Source organism: Rhodamnia argentea, chromosome 10, assembly GCF_020921035.1.
Source record: "Rhodamnia argentea isolate NSW1041297 chromosome 10, ASM2092103v1, whole genome shotgun sequence".
NCBI classification, from domain to species: Eukaryota; Viridiplantae; Streptophyta; class Magnoliopsida; order Myrtales; family Myrtaceae; genus Rhodamnia; species Rhodamnia argentea.
Window position 1 is genome coordinate 3,719,823 of NC_063159.1, and position 13,010 is coordinate 3,732,832.

Here is a 13,010-nt window from a genome sequence, read left to right on the forward strand (position 1 = left end):
TTTTTTTTTTTTTTTTGTGGTGCAAATTCTTGCTCAGTGATACAAAACGGAGTCAATCCGCCTGATAGAGCCATTCGAAGCGCACAAGCATATACTGCACACCCCCACTTCTCCCCGCTTCCTCCTCCCGCCGCCCCCACCCCACCCCGGGGGGACTGGTCCCTTTCCTTTTCTTCTTTTGATTCTTCTAGCTGCAGATACACTGAAGATGGGCTTAAAAGAGGTTGGATGGCTTATAAAAAAACATGGGCTTGGGCTCCCTTTTTTAGCCCAAATATTACAAGAACCATCCATTGCTTGTCGACCAAGACAACGTTGCAATCGATCATGTCCAACACAGTTATAGTGGCCATGATGCACCAGCAAAATCGAGCTCTTTGACAGCGAGGGTAACTCTGAAATGGCTAGAGTCCCCGAAAAGGGCATGAATTCCGAAGAAGAAAAATGCTGTTTATGTATTTTCGCTGTATATGTGCACATGATTGGTTTTAGTGTTGGAAAGCAATATGGTGTTGATGTTTAGAATCAAAGAGAAATAACGAAAGTGTTTATGGTGGTTTGACCCAAATTAGGGTTGTATAATATATATTTATATGAGTGACTAATTACAATAACGGTATAAATAAACACAATTACAGAAATACCTCAATATACATATAATTACACATTAATACTCTCATTAATCCGAAGTAGGTGTAACAACTAAGAGATTGGATCTCAATAGCACATGACGCAAACTAGGTAACCCCTTTGTAAATATGCCTGCTACCCGATCCACAGTAGGCACGTAGCAAACACGTAGATCATCAAAAGCAACCCGTTCTCGAACAAAGTGAAAGTCCAACTAAATGTGTTTGGTGCGAGCATGAAATACGGGATTGAGTGCAAGATATGTAGTAGAGATGTTGTCACAATAAACAATAAGAGGAGTAGAAAGTGGCACTTCAAGCTCACGAAGTAAATGTCGAATTTAAATGGTCTCCGCAATACAATGAGTCACAGCACGATACTCGGCCTCTGTGCTAGAACGAGCTATAGTAGGTTGCTTCTTGGCACTCCACGAAATAAGATTAGTGCCTAGAAATACACAAAAATATGATGTAGAACATCGAGTATCGGAGCACCCAGCCCGGTCCGCATCCGCATAAGCTGTCAATGAAGTGAGAGAACACCACTCAATGAGTAATCCATGAGTGGATGTGCCAGCTAAGTATCGGTATATACGCTTGACGGCTTGCGGATGAGCTAATCCGGATTGATGCATGAATTGGCTAATCAAGTTCACAGCAAAACTAATATCAGGTCTAGTCATGGACACATACTGTAAAGCACCAACCATCTATCGATACAACGTTGGAGAAGTGAGAAGCTCGCCATCATCAACAAACAACACAGTCTTTAATGCCAAGGGAGTAGATACGGGCTTTACCTTAACAATTTCAAACTTGCGCAAAAGGCTATCAACATACTTAGCTTGAGATAGAAGCGTACGGTTCAATCGATGATGAGCCTCAATGCCAAGAAAATTGGGAAGTGGTCCAAGATTCTTCATAGCAAATTCTTACGAGAGTCAAGTAATCAAATACTATAATAAATGAGAAGTATCACCAATAACAAGGATATCATCAACATACAACCGAAGATATGGACAACCCGAGAAGAAGCATAGACAAATAACAAGGGACCAGCCTTACTCGTCATGAAACCCAATGATAATAAAAAAAACTGTTGAAGCGAAGAAACCATGAACGTGGAGCTTACTTTAAACCATAAATGTATTTCTGGAGACGGCACACGTGATTCGGATATTCAATATTAGAGAAATTGAGAGGTTAGCGCATATAAACTTCCTCACAAAGGATACCGTTTAAGAAGGCATTCTTAACATCAAGTTGACGTACAACCCATTCTGATGAAATAGCAATATAGAGAACAACCCGAATTGTAGCTGGTTTAACAACTAAGCTAAAAGTCTCGTCATAATCTAATCCCGCCTATTGCTTAAATCCTTGTGCAACTAGACGAACTTTGAAGCATTCGATAGTTCCATCGGATTTTTCCTTAATCTTAAAAACCCATTTACAACCGACTAAGTTCTTAGAAGGGTCGAGTGGCACAAGATCTCACGTGTGATTAGTGACCAAGGCATTAAATTTGTCACGCCTTGATCTCCGGGCCCCAACAACCCTACCAAAATGCCTCGGATCAAAATGACGACGTCTCAAGCACATCATTGACCCATAAATTTTATCTTATTATTAAGCGCATGCGGTACATGCAACTCCTAGACAAATACGGAAATCGATTGGGATAGCAAAGTAGGATATCGCATCGGTCACACCGGACAATTCAGCAAAAGTTTACTATTTTCATTTCTAGATAATTCTTAACCCTAGGGAGACTATAGTATGTACAGGTCTACTCTCTCTAGGGCAGCTCCACATGACCATCAAAAAGATACGGAGTCAACGGGGTTAATGCATATCTATACGAGTCCAACAACTCCAACTAAAGGGCCAACATCACTCTCTCCAAACTCTCACCAAAAGATCTTCAAGAAAAAGTCCACCCTACGGCTCACATCTCGGGAAATAGTCAGGGGTTCCTGGGTTCTCGTCCGGGTCCTACACTTCCCCATCAGGGGTGTCTATATCCATCGGGTCCCACGCCTCAACCCTAGAGGTCGCAGTAGGAGGCCCATCAAACCCTCGGATGGGTATGTATAAGAGATCATTGTAACGGATAAATCAGGCCTTGAAGATATAAGGAACCAAAAGTTTAGTCCCTCCTGGATCGAGATGGTCGTCACATGGTACTCTCATATACGATCTGATCCATGAATCTGATGCTGTATGACATCAAAAAACTGATCTACGGGAACTCCGAACCTCACTGGAAGTGTTGCTGGTATCACGGATTTGAAAATGTTCAACAATAAAATGTTGATATATAAAATCTTAGTGAGTCAACGCCTAAGTCCGAGCGGGACATTGACTCGCTCAAGGCATCCTAAGCATGTAATATAATATTAATGGTAAACTAGTAGCGTGCAATTCTCACAATGCTTTACCTATCACGCAGTCGGATCCAAAATCAACAGTCTACCATCAAACACATGCAAGCTTACCCCGCCTTGGTCCACACATTTGACAATTCAGATATAACAGGCAATCAATTGCATACAACCAAGGCATATAATCAGAACATTCATCATAATTGCATGCACAATGCACCACACATGTTTCAATTATTAACGACCATTCCCGATCTTAGCAAAACTATGCTCTTCTAGCGGGACCAAGCACTGTTCCATTTCTTCGGTAACGGAAACCGACAAGCCATGTGGTTCCAAGTATCTTCGGTATGAACTAACCGTCGGACATTCTTGTAGGGAGCATCAGTCTATCACAAGTTGTAACCGGTATTTGATAAATCGTGTGGTTCCAAGTACCCTCGACACTAACTTACCATGCTCGAACCCTCGTACCCGGGGGTATTGGCTCCGTTCTCATGTACTCGAGGGGATGGTATCCATCATGTGATTACACAAGCACGACTGCCAAACATCCAATTTATATCTTTACATGTATCCATTGCACACGCACAAACAATCATGCTCAAAACTTGGCTCAAGGTTATTTTCATACTTAAAATTTTGTCCATACATAGTGACATAAACACATATATTATCCACAAGACTTTGTATCTATAAATAGGGTGATCGACCACATCAATCTAGGCACTCAACATTCATCGGACGACCACCGGATAATAATAATCCAATAATTAATTAACAAATAATTAATTGTCCTGAAAATAATTAATTGATTTAAATTTCAATTAATAAATCTCAACTAAAAATAATTAAGTTTAACTTAATTAATTAACCCGACTTTAGTTAATTTATCAAACCCATTTAATTAATCCATGCTTCGATTAATTGTCACCTCAATATTCGAAGGACTCGACTTCAAGCAATTAGTTTGACCACAATTTAAATAAATATAAATAAATGTATCCAGTCGGTGATAATTAATTCAATCAGCAATTTATAGCAATTATACTAATCCTTAAATGCGGTTAACACTTAATCAAAGTTTAGGGTCGACTCACGACTCCGGTGTCGAGTCGAGCACGATGTCAACATGAGTTCAAGTTCATGTCCGCGGCGGCCGACGATATTCACGGGACGGATCTCGGGTTGGGACGATGTCATGGGTCCGGGTGTCGGTCCGAGTCGGGTCAAGCTCTCGGGTAGGGTTTGTTCACGGCTGGGCTTCGGATTGACATGGCGGCGGTTCGGGGTAGCGGGTCCAGCTTTGGATTGAGTCAAGGGGCTGGGTTCGGTTCGGGGCTCCGGTGGCTGGCCGGGCGGCGGCCGAGACAATTGGACATGGTGCTGGGTTGGACGGAGGTAGCTGGGGGTTCGGCCGGGGCTGGTCGTGACATGGTTGGAGCTTGGGTGGGTCGCGGGCGGCCGGGGTGGGCGACGGATAGAGGTCTCGGGACCGTCGGGGCTCGGGTGAGGCGGGGCTAGCGGGGCTGCGGGGCTTAGTGGTAGCAGCTTCGGCGGCGGATCGGGGCTAGTAGGGACCAAATGCGGGTCGGGCGGCGTCGGGCACGGCGGCGAGAGCCGCGTTGGCCCTCAGGTTCAGCGGTCTCGCGGGTTCGAGGCGGCGGCGGCGGTCCAGCGAAGTGACGGCGCGATGGAAGGCTGGCCGGAGTGGTGCGACGGCGGACGAAGGCGGAGGCTGGGTGGGGGTGGGGGTGGTGGTGTAGTCGAGCGTCGTAGGTTGCAGAGGCAAAACAAAAAAGGAAGAAGATGATGATGGACGACGAAGACGAAGAAGAAAACGTGGGGGAGGTGCTCGCTCGGTCAACGGGAACAAGGAAAAGAAAAAGAGAGAGAAGGCTGAAACTTGGGGGGGACAAAAAGAGAGAGTAAAAGATCACGGGAGATAGGGATAAAACTGGGGCTGCGAGTGGGAAAAAGTGACGATGTCAACGACGAGATGAAGTTAACAAAATAAAAGTGGAGTGGGGGGAAGTGTTCGGCTGATTTGGGCATAAAATGCGGCCCACAAAATCCTTTTTTTTTTTTCCAAGATCCACTTGCCGCTAATGTGAATTTTGGGGAAAGTTTCGGTTGAACTAAATGAGAAGGGGGGGAAAGAATTTTTCGGCAGATCAAGAGAAATAAAATGGAACCACTTGTCCAACTCAATTTTGATTACTTTTGTCTTTTGTAAATCAAAATCAAGGGTGAAATGGTAATTTAGTAAAATGGATACCGGTAGTCATTTGGCTCAATTGACTAAGGGCAAAAATGATATTTTCGCATTTAGAGTTCGGTCAAGGCTAAATTTACGCGCGGCGATTCTCGACATTACGAATCAAGATTTGACAATTTATACTTGACTTTTTCTGACGGACGTCTCGGAACAACCAATCATCGTCTCTTAAATCCTCAAAGTCCAAATTTTATTTTTCACTCTAAGAATTTTTAATTTTTCTTATAGACATCAAATTTCCATTACGTCACAAAATTCATCCGCCATGGCCGCTTTCCAACGTGGGTCAAGAATGGCCTTAGAATAGTAAGTTGGCGTCTCTTCATGAAAAGAATTAGAGAGATTAACAATTTTTTCTGGGTTTAGAGATTCTAGATTTAGCACGAGTTTGCATAGGATGAGTGGAAAGAGAAGTTACAGAAGTGGAGGAGCTAGCTAGAGATGTAGAGAGGATTTGTGAATCTGATGTAGGAAGAACTTGGATAGAAGTAGAGTTAGGTTGGGACACGGTGAGTGGGTTTGAAAGGAGGGTCGGTGGAGGTGAAAAAGAATTGAAACCAGATTGGGTGGGTCGAGAGGAGGAGAGAGGTATATTAAGAGGTTGGGTTAGAGAAGTCGAGAGAGGCAGAGAAGGAGCTTGATGCTCAAAGGAGGTAGAAGGAAGAACAGATTGATTGGAGGAAACAATAAGTAAAGGAATTAAATTGGAAGAATTATTTACGGAACTAAGAGTTGAAGGATTTTGTGAAAAGGAAAAATTCTCCTCATCAAACCAAACATGACGATCGATAAAAACATGATCACTTGACCGAAAAAGGCAATGATAGCCTTTGTGATTCAATGCATACCCAAGAAATATACATGGCATAGAATAAGGTGCAAGTTTACGGGAGACATGAGACGGAAGAAAAGGATAACAAGCACAGCAAAAAATTTGAAAGAACGAATAATCAAACTAGAACCCAAATAAATAATGAAAGAGGGAAATATCAAATAAGATAGGAGTGGGAAGCCGATTAATAGTGTAAACAGCAAAGAAAATAACATCAACCCAATATGAAGGAGGCATATGAGCATGGATTAATAAGGTTTGAGACATTTCGACTAAATGTCTTATTTTGCGTTCGACGAGACCATTTTGAGATGGGGTGTTTGGACAAGAAAAGCTTTGAATAATATCGTTTTCGCGTAAATATGTTTGGAATGAATTACTGGTTTATTCACCTCCCCTATCAGTTTATAGGAATTTAATTTGGGCATTGCACATATTTTCGATAAAACAATGGAAGCAATGAAAGTGGGGATAAGTGTAGTACAAGTGCCATAACATTTGTACGGCGTTCACTTGAGTGCCATAATTTTCAAAACGTTCACTTGAGTGCCATATTAGAGTAAAATCATTTACTTGAGTGCCATTTTTGTCGGAAAAGTTGTCGTGGACTTTTTGCTATTATTTTATTAATTTCTCAATGCCACGTGGATTTTCTTTACATTTTCTAATATTTTATGAAACTTTTTTTTATTTTTTATTCATTTTGAGGTTTTAATTTTTATTTTAATTATTTAATATTTCAAAAAAAAGGAGAAACCCTTAGGTTTCTTGGTGGTGGCCGACGAAGTCACCGGCGAGGGTTTCGCCGGCCACCACCGGCCAGCCCATGGGCCAAGGTCGACTCGCCCTGGGCCGGCGAGGCGACGAGTGAGGGCGCAAAGCCATCGCTAGATCCGGGTGAGGGCTTCACGCTCCGGCCCGGCCACTCGGCCAATCCAGGGGCCGGGATCGGCTCGCCACGGGCAGGCGAGGCGACGGCGGCCCCGGTCGACGGCCGCCACGGCTCCGACAGTCGCGGCCGCGGCGGCCGTCGCGGCCTCGCCGGCCTAAGGTGAGCCGACCCTGGCCCTTGGGCCGGCCGGTGGTAGCCAACGAGACCCTCGTCGGCCACTATGGAGAAATCAAAGGTTTGGCCTTTTTTTATTATTTTTTAATTTTCAATAATTAAACAAATCAGAAAAATAAAATCTAAAAAAATAAATGAATTAATGAAAATTTTCACGTGTACATTAAATATTTAAAAAAAATAGGTTCGTCGGCGCCATGTCGGCTTTTCCGGCGTCCACGTTAGCGATGGTACTCAAGTGAACGATTTTTGAAAGTTATGGCACTTAAGTGAACGTTTTGAAAGTTGTTGCACTCAAGTGAACACCATACAAAAGTTATGGCACTTGTACCGTACTTATCCCAATGAAAGAGAGTAGGCACTTTAGATTTATTTTTCATCGAAAAAATCTAAGTGAACCGAGAGTAATCATCAACGAATAACACAAAATATTTAAAACTAGAATTGGATAAAATTGGACTCCTCCGTACATCGGAATGAATTACAACTAAAAGAAAAGAAGCACGATGACTAACGGACTCAAAAGGCAATCGATGAGATTTGCCCACAAGACATGACTCACATGATATCGACCTAGAACTAGAATTGCACATACGACTCAAAACTTGTTTATTTCGTTGACCAAGACGAGCATGCCGGTGAGTGCAGCAAGCGAGTGAAGTAGAAGAAGCCACGATAGGATGCAAGTAAGAGACAACACCAAGGAATTGGAAATCGGATAAAGACCATGAGAAGAATCAGCTTGGAGGAAAACTTTCCCGGTTCGTTGGTCCTTCAAAGAAAAGGACGAACCATTAAAATCATTAGTACAATAATTTTTATGGCAAAGTTGAGTGACCGAGAGAAGATCACGAGCAAGATTAGGGACATGATAAATAGGAGATAACAGCAAAGATCGAGAATCGGTATGTAAAAAGGCTTTCTTGACTTGCTTAATAGGCAATAAACGATCATCACCAACTGAAACTTTTGTCCAATCATAAAAGGCTAGTCATGTGTGCCAATGCTTCACTGTCAAGATACCACATTGGATCGGAGGTCTCCCCAACCAAGAGAGCTAAGAAAGAGTCCGATAGATCAATTGTAGTAAAGGCATGATTAAATCTTTGTCGACATTGTAGAGCAGTGTGCTCGGCTCCGTTACAGATCCGACAAGAAAGATGAGGCCTAAATCCAAGAATGCCTCCCTAGGTGAATGGGGGAACATAGGGCTTCGAACCACCATGAGGTCGACTAGAGGAAGAGGAGGACCGATCAGCATAAGGGACAGAGAATGACTATAAATCAAATCGATCATTGGAGGCTTTCTAGACAGGTTGATCGCGCGAGAACCGTCCACCTTGTGCTCGACTAGATCTTCGACCCCTAAATTACGTCCACCATGATTCCCTTGAAACGATGGATTGGGTGAAGTGGCATGACCAATCAAAAGCATGATGGGTATCAAATGAAAATGAGATATTTGATTTTTGAAGAAATCGCTCTTCTTGTGTGAGGAGGCGTGACCGGAGATCACTAAAGGGAAGAATAGTAGGGCCATTGGTGATTATTGTGACAAAAGGACATATTCTGATGGGAGCCCATTGAGGGCTTGAATCACCAAGTGCTTATCGGAGACGGAGCAATTGATTGCGATGAGAGAATCCGCAATTGACTTGAGATGCTGAAGATAATCGGACATTAATTGACCAGGTTTCTTAACGGCATTCTGAAAATCAAGCTTTGATCCAATTTCATTGGCTACGCGTTGATTAGTAAAGCGTCACCCTAGAGCGAGTCAAATCTCTCGAGATGTCCAAAGATCATGAACTTCACGGAAAATCTTAATCGTGAGGGTTGAGTTAATCAAACTACGAACGCATCGATCCGTCTTGACCCAAATGGAATAAGAGGATTAGCCACCAAAGTACCATTCTGATCATTGATAAGCCTCTGCGGACATAGAAAAGATCCATTCACATATCCCAATAGATCGTTACAAATCAAATTTGGTTCAAACCGAGATTTCCACAAAAGATAATTGTCCGCATCAACTTTGATGGAGACGAGATTAGTGATATTGGGAAGAACAAGAGATGGCGAGGCTGATTGCACAGCTATAATTTGAGTAGTAGCAAAGATCGGAGCAAGAGAGAAAAGAGAAGAAGAGGTGAAAGTGGGCAGTATATTATTGAGAGGTGACAGGAAATTGGGATTAACAAAAAGAGAAGATGATGGCCAAAGAGATGGTAGAGAAGAAGAAAAATTTGTAAATGTATTTAACATTGTTGAGGTAGTAATCGAAGCAAAGGAAGTGTTGATTTTGGGCAAAGATGTTGAAGAACGTGATGCGTTTTCCTGCTCCGATACCGTGTTGATGTTTAGAGTCGGAGAAAAATAACGACAGAGTTTTTATAGTAGTTCGACCCAAACTAGGGTTGTATAATATATATTTATATGAGTGACTAATTATAATAAGAGTATAAATAAACACAATTATAGAAATACCCAATATACATATAATTACACATTAATATATGGGAATCCAGTGAAAGCACTAGAACACAAATAGGCAAGCATTTTGTTAAATATGTCTTGAATTTTATGTACTCGGTCCGGTTTATCACTCGACCCGACATATTTTTGTGCGGCCCAAAAAGTGGAGGAAAAATTGAGATTTAGTTCGTGACGCGGAGAGTTGGGCCAATAGGTTTTTGGGCTCTATTTTTTATACTGCGGCTAGAGTTTCTTTTCGTTTGGTATTGAGGATTTTCCTTATGTGAGAGATGAGTGAGCCGTGTGCTTTTGTCGGTCGAAAATCGACTTACGTAATCGGTACTCTCTTTGATCATAGTGGAATTTCGTTTTGCCTCACCTGTGGACGTAGATCGCCTTGATCGAACCACGTAAATCCTTGTGTTACGTGTTCGCTTTCGCATTTGTTTTCAACACATTTTGTGGTTCGAGATTTTATCATGGCCATTCTCAATGAAGCTCGAGCGGCCATGGCTGCAGCGAGCTTTGACAAACCGATGTACAATTGTGAGATGTTTATAAGCTCCACTTAATGAACAATGTCATAGTTAGTGTTGATTCATATCGTCCAGCAAAATTTCCCTATTTGATGTGTCTCCAATCAATTCCTTCTCATTTCACCATTTCAAAAGTCTGTTGGGAACTATACCTTGTCCACAAGCCTTTTCACCCCCAATGGCCAATTATCACTCCCCGCTCTTGTCGAAAAGGGTAAGGGTTATACACGGCCGGTTCCGATTCAGGAACCGGCCGTTGGAAATTCCGGTTCCGGTTCCGGTTTGGAACCGGCGGTTCATTCCGGTTCCTTTTTTAATATTAATTTTTAAAATAATAAATAATAAAATAAGCATAATAAATTATAAATTATAAAATACAATTAAATTGTACATAGTAATAAAATATGGGGAAAAAAAAAGAGAGGAGGAATGGGCTTGAACTTAATGAATTATCATTAAGCGCCTACATATCTTCTTGGTGATAGAAGAATCAAAACCCATGTAGTTCTTTTACCTTTGAGAACCCCAACTTACCTCATCGTCAATCGTCGCTACCCGTTGTGGTACCCGTGACGGTGGTATATCCAATATCATCGCTAAAAAATTCATGTTCACAATCTAGCTCTTGGTGTCGATATTTCGCCATCGACCAATCGTCGACACAAGCTTGAGCTTTCACAGAGTCCGAGCTTAATCTTGAACGGCGAAAGTCCAAAATTAATCCTCCAGCACTAAATGTTTGTTCAAGCGCAACCGTTGAAAAAGGAGTTGCTAATATCTGACGAGCGATGAGGGCGAGAACTGGATAATCGATTTGGTGACTCTTCCACCACTTCAGGATTTCGAAACCTGTACTATGTTACGCATCACGAAACGCAAATTGAGTGATTAAATATTTTTCTAATTCAGAAATACTACATGTTACCCATTTTTTTTTTTTTTTCCTACTCTTAAGCACATTATACCCTCTACTAAGTGAACTACCATCTTCGCTACGTGAGGCGGTAGATTGTAAAGATCCAGAATCACTTAAACCATATCTACTACAAAATTCTCCATATAATGCTACTATAGATTCTTTAACATGTCTTAGTATATTTGAAATATCTATTGAATCTTCCAAATGTAAACAATCATGATAATACATGTTAAACTAATCTAGTAAACCGTCTAATTTAATACGTGGATCAAAAACAATACCAACTAAATAGACAAGAGGAATTTGCAAATAATAATGCAACCATTTTTCTCGCATTACTAAAATAGTTCGAGCTAATTCGGTATCATTTTCATATTCACTAAAAACACTACCAATATTAACACACTCTATTAAAAATAAATGCGTAGTAGGATAATAAATACCAGATAAAGTCTTGGTAGCATCATTAAAAATTTTCAAAAAATCTAAATTTTTTTTGCAAATGTCTCAATATTGAGGAAGTAAAGTAATTTCGGGAATATTTTGTGAAATAAACATACATAATAAATCTTTATAATCAAAAGTTTGCCGAAGCAACTCGTACGTAGAATTCCAACGAGTCGGAATATCTTTTGGAAATCTTCTTACCCTTTTCCCATTTTGTTTACAAAATTTTCCCCATGATTTCATAAAATGGGGACGACTCCATAAAAATTTAATTGCACCCTTTATTGGGGTGAGAGAAGTGTCAAGAGTTCGTAAACCATCTTGTACACATAAATTTAAAACATGACAAGCACATCTAAGTGAAAAAATTATCCGCCAAAAGTGGGTTTGCAAATATTTTCTAATTCGGGAATAGAAGCGGTATTTGCGGCGGTATTATCAAAACCAATTGAAAATACTTTATTTATCAAATTATATTCTTCTAAAACTTGCCTAATTATTCTATAAATATTATAAGCGGAATGTCTTTCATCAAAAACTCGAAATGTAATAAGTCTTTTTTACATCGTCCAATCGTCACCTATCCAATGACACGTGACACCCATATAAGAATGAATTTGTCAAAGATCACTCCAAATATCGCTACCTATATGCACACGTCCATTGAATTCCGCAAAAAATTTTGCTAAAATTTTTTTTCCTTTTTTATAAAGATGAAAAAGTTCGCGTTTAAGAGTATTTTTTGGAATAGTTGGCGCTTACGGAACCAACGCAGTATTTATCAAATATTTCATATTAAAATTTTCATCGGTATTAAACGGAGCATGATCAAGGGCAACATATTCAGCTAATGTTTATTTATAAAATGCATCGGTGTAACGAAATATAGGATGATGATTAGAAGTGGCGTACCCGAAAATTTGTTGTTGCATATTGTCGATCCCCGCTTGTGTTGGATGTTTTTTCGTCAAATGCCGACGGAATGTTCCGTACCCATCTCCTTTCGTAAATTTATATGTTTGCGAACAATATTTACATTTTATATTATACTTACCTTCACCTTCATCACGTACCTTGTCGAAGTATAGCCACAAGTCGGATGTGTTATCTCGGCCCTTCCGTTCCGGCTCATTTCTTGTTGATGTTTCTTCGACACCAATGGGAGGATGAAGACTTTCTTGTGTTGGGATGTGCTCGACGTTCGGAATCGGAACATAGTTGATATTATCGTCGTCGTCTTCTCAACATGCATACTCACGAGGATCATATTCGGGAATGGGATGCTCGGAATCTCCCATAGTCATCTTCCCCTTGTCGGCATTTCTGCGTCCACTTGCCATTTTTTAGAGAATTGAACGGAAATCCGATTGAGAGAATTGAGTCGGGATTGAGAGAATTGGGAGAATTTGAGCGATTTGAGAGAATTTGTGACAAAAATGAAATG